Source organism: Mustela putorius, unplaced genomic scaffold (genome assembly GCF_011764305.1).
Source record: "Mustela putorius furo isolate JIRA1106 unplaced genomic scaffold, ASM1176430v1.1 tig00000281_pilon_pilon_pilon, whole genome shotgun sequence".
NCBI lineage: Eukaryota > Metazoa > Chordata > Mammalia > Carnivora > Mustelidae > Mustela > Mustela putorius.
The window spans coordinates 20,207,773-20,212,875 of NW_025421343.1; the positions used below are offsets into that span (position 1 = coordinate 20,207,773).

At 40.0% G+C, this 5,103-nt stretch overlaps 1 pseudogene; it reads left to right on the top strand.

Annotated features, from left to right (window-relative positions):
- The first annotated feature begins 1,893 nt into the window (after positions 1 to 1,893).
- On the top strand, positions 1,894 to 4,862 carry LOC101692321 (annotated as a pseudogene).
- Positions 4,863 to 5,103: the final 241 nt, after the last annotated feature.

Genomic DNA, 5,103 nt, shown 5'->3' on the forward strand with positions numbered 1-5,103 from the left:
CCAATCAAGAAATGGGCAGAGGACATGAACAGACATTTCTGCAAAGAAGACATCCAGATGGCCAACAGTCACATGAAAAAGTGCTCCATATCACTCGGCATCAGGGAAATACAAATTAAAACCACAATGAGATATCACCTCACACCAGTCAGAATGGCTAAAATCAACAAGTCAGGAAATGACAGATGCTGGCGAGGATGCGGAGAAAGGGGAACCCTCCTACACTGTTGGTGGGAATGCAAGCTGGTGCAGCCACTCTGGAAAACAGCATGGAGGTTCCTCAAAATGTTGAAAATAGAACTGCCCTATGACCCAGCAATTGCACTATTGGGTATTTACCCTAAAGATACAAACGTAGTGATCCAAAGGGGCACGTGCACCCGAATGTTTGTAGCAGCAATGTCCACAATAGCCAAACTATGGAAAGAACCTAGATGTCCATCAACAGATGAATGGATCAAGAAGATGTGGAATACTATGCAGCCATCAAAAGAAATGAAATCTTGCCATTTGCGACAACATGGATGGAACTAGAGTGTATCATGCTTAGCGAAATAAGTCAAGCAGAGAAAGACAACTATCATATGATCTCCCTGATATGAGGAAGTGGTGATGCAACATGGGGGCTTAAGTGGGTAGGAGAAGAATAAATGAAACAAGATGGGATTGGGAGGGAGACAAACCATAAGTGACTCTTAATCTCACAAAACAAACTGAGGGTTGCTGGGGGGAGGGGGTTTGGGAGAAGGGGGTGGGATTATGGACATTGGGGAGGGTATGTGCTTTGGTGAGTGCTGTGAAGTGTGTAAACCTGGTGATTCACAGACCTGTACCCCCGGGGATAAAAATATATGTTTATAAAAAATAAAAAATTAATAATTCAAAAAAAGAGAAATCAATGAATAAATATCAAATAGGGGAATTAAAGATAATCAAAGTTCTTGGCTTGAGATATCTTGAGGGGCCTGTTCATAAGTAAATTGGAGAAAGCTTCTAATTCTGTAGGACGACCATCACCTGAGCCCTCGCTTAATGAGCTACATAGCTTCAAACAACTCACCCAAACTCTATGTCTCACTGGCTTTGAGGTTTGAGGTTGGCCTTAAATCTCTGTGAGGGTCCATCTCTTTCAAAATCTATGCTTGTGTTTTACAAGTGTGGTCTAGGACCACTAGCAACAAATTTGCATGAAGTATGTAGGTAAGTTATCATCTTGGATCCTATGGCAAGTTAACTTGTGTAGTCTTTTGTACTTAGCTCAAACTGAGAAATTGTAAATGTCCATGGATAGAAAGGGTTGTATAATTTTCATCAAAAAACATTTTTTTTAAAAGCTCTTACTTCTGTTTGGGCCATCAGAAGAAATTACGAAGGAAAAAGACTTGGTTTCTGATCTCTTGAAGCCTGTGTGTAATGGACATGCTGAAGAAAATCTACTGCCATTTGGAGAACGTGCTCTGAGGGAAGAAAAGTCTTAAAACCTGGTGTTTGATTTATTCATTTAAGTTCCCTTTCCATATATCTAGGTATACAAAGTCCCCCCACCCCGTATTCATTATTAGTTAATGAATTCACTCAGCAGTGACCATTTCTTGTGTGCTTATTGTGTACTTCTTTTGTTGGAACGAGGAAAATGAATAAGAGATGATTCCTATCTCTCAAGAGCTAATGGATTAATGTGAGAAGTATGAAGGAAGATAGGCAGTCAGAAACGTTGGCTTGTGGGCGGAGGAGGAGACCTTAATGTCTACTCGGGCAGGTGGAGGGGGAGGAGAGATGTTGTCGAGAACAACGCCTCAGAGGACATCATGCTTAAGTTAGTTTGAAGAATGAGTAGGAACAATGTAAACACAAGGGGTCAGGCTGGGAGAGAATTTGTATAGAAAGGCAACCATGGGCTTAGGTCCTGAAAGAAGAGTGTGCATGGTCAGTCCAGGAAACTGCAGTTCAGTATGGCCTAAGCATACTGTACATGAGGTAGGATGTGCTCTGGAATAGGAAGCTTGATACCATACCTGATACCATAACAAAAAGGAATTGATTTTTTTTTTTAAAGTAAAAGAATGAAAGGAGGGTGATTTCTTTTATGGCCTGATATCTGCTTTTCAGTAGGCAGGTCTCCTTATTTCCATTAATGTGTGTTCACTAGTACAAGTAGAAAAGCCAAATGGCAAAGATATGCCTAGTTTTGATTTATGTTTCCCTGCTACTCTCTAATAAAGAGTTGTAGGAGGTTGGAAGTGAATGATCATGGGGGAGATGAAATAAGAGAATATAAAAACTAAAGCTTCAGCAAAGGAAAAAGGAGATCACTCCTGAAAAGGAAGGAATATTCTCTTTGATAGAAGCATAGAATTTATTTTTTAGTCTATGAAATAAATTGGTAACTTGAGATTAATGAAGAAGATTGTAATGTAATCAAAATGTTCTCCAGAAGATGCTCTACTTTGTGCATCACAATGTTATAGAATGTGATGTGTTTTATACGACATGAATTGATTTGTATAGACTATTGTAATTAGGAGTTTTGTTGAAATTTGCATGAAGAATGCATTATTCATCTGTGTTCAGTAGTTAGGAGAAGTTCAGCAAAATAAGTCACAACAAATATAATTCTTGTAGTACTTACTTTGCATTTACTCTTCAAGAACTGAGTGTAGATCTACTTATATGTGAAATCCAACAACCAAAACAAATGAACAAACAAAAAAAGCAGGAGCAGCAGCTCCCATACATACAGACAACAGATTGATGGTTGCCAGAGGGATGGAGGGAGGCATGGCTCCCTGGCTTATAGTGAAGAGGAGCCAGAGATACCATCTTCCACTTACGGGATGACTAAATCATGGGGTAACAGGCACAGCTTAGGGAATAGAGTCAGTAGTATTGTAATAGCTTTGTATTGTGACAGATGGTAGCTGCACTTGTGGTGAGCAGAGAGTAATGCATAGAGTTGTCACATTCCTAATGTACACCTGAAAGTAATGTAACGTGTTAACTGTTTACTCCAATGAAAAGAAGTAAGTATGTAAATAAATAAATAAATGCTGTTGACTACAAAAAATCACATCGACTGCATAGCCTTTCTTTTCCTACTGCTCTTTGTATTGTAGACAGTGACATAATGCATAGAAAAGAAAGACTATGGGGGAAAAAAAAGCATTGAATGTGGATAAACCAGGCCCCTCTTTATATGTGAAATTAAGGTCCCCGAAGGTAAAGGAACTTAACTAAAGAGGCAAGATCAGGATTGGAACCCAGGTTACCTAGCTCAGAGTCTAGTGCTCCCTCATTTTGTACTTGCTGTTCTTACCCAAGAACTCTCGACACCATTTATTCATCTGGCAAGCAGTTTGCAGCATCCAGTCTCCGCCAGACACTGTTCAAGTCAGTTATTATGTTATGTACAATAAACACATGTCACCTGTTTCACGGTAATTTCCCATCTTTTTATTGCACCTGATTAGATAATAGCTGTTCAATTTATCCTGCTCAGAAACCATGTTAATATAGCGTAGACGTCCTTTCTGCCTGGGCAGACTATAAACTGTAATCCTCAATTAAGATTTTGCTATGTTAAAAATTTTTAATTAATGTGATCTAGTGTGGAATAGAGTAGAATATAACAATGTTTATAAATCAACAATGTGTTCATTGTTAGGGCTTTTGTCACATGTAATTGAAGCTGATTTTGATATGAAGAAAGGCCAGCTTTCTGACTTTTTGTATGCTGTGGGCATTGTAATAAATAGTACTGGCTATATATTTGATCATAATGACATTACGTACTTACTGACCCCAAGGAGCTTCAGTTCACTTGGGAGATAGTATTCACTTATAAAATGCAGATTGTTAAATTAGGAAGTTATATTAAGGAGTATAAACACTAGATTGTAAATTTCCTATAGGTGGAAACCAAATCTGTCTTATTTACCACCCTGAATCTAGAATGATGTCTAATACAGAATAGGTAGACTTGATAAACACTTTTTAAAGGAATAATTGAATAAATATGTTAGTCTTGTAAATGACTGCATATTATAGTCAGTAAACTGAAGGAGTTCAAAGGAGAGTGAGGGACAGAGAGTGAGAGAGAGAGAGGTTGAGTATTGAGAGAGAGCTGGAATGATCAGAAAAGGGCTAAGGACAGGTAAAGCTTACTAAAAATGGTTACTTTGGTGATAGAATCACATTGATTTAAAACTTTTCTTCTTTATGTATGTTTATATTTTAAAAGTGTTAATACGTAACATATTTAATGCTAATAAGATTCATTTTTTTTTTTTAAAAGTACTTGTCCTGACAAGAGCCATGAGGATGAGTAGGATTTGCATAAAGAAGAGGAAGGAGAGAATTTCAGGTGGGGCGCATGGTAGAAGCCGAATTACAGAAATGGAAAAGAATAATGTCTGTTTGGGAGGAGTAGCTGGAGAGGATAGAAGTGGACATTGCCATCCCTTGCAACAACAAGGGAGCTCACTCGGTGGGTCTGATGTGGGATGCTGGCCAGGGAAGTTCTGCGCATGCGTGGCACCATTTCTCGTGAACACCCGTGGGAGGTCATGCCTGATCTCTACTTCTACAGGGATCCTGAAGAGATTGAAAAGGAAGAGCAGGCTGCTGCTGAAAAGGCTGTGACCAAGGAAGAATTCCAGGGTGAATGGACGGCGCCAGCTCCTGAGTTCACGGCTACTCAGCCTGAAGTTGCAGACTGGTCTGAAGGCGTGCAGGTGCCCTCTGTGCCTATTCAGCAGTTCCCTACTGAAGACTGGAGCGCCCAGCCGGCCACTGAAGACTGGTCTGCAGCTCCCACTGCTCAGGCCACTGAATGGGTAGGAACAACCACTGAGTGGTCTTAAGCTGCTCATTTTTTTTTTTTTTTGGTCTTTCCAGCTTGTTATTTATTAAAAATAGATTCTCTATCCCTTCCTCCCCCCGGCTAGCGAAAGAGTCTTGCCCTAAGAGACAAGGTAAGTAAGCTTTGACAGGGCAAGTACTGGACCAGAGTCTACTTGAGTCATGCTACAGGTATCATCCGTGCAGATTGACTTCAGGCAGGTCCTGGTTCCCCCTAAGTTACCCGTGGCTAGGGACTGATCTCTG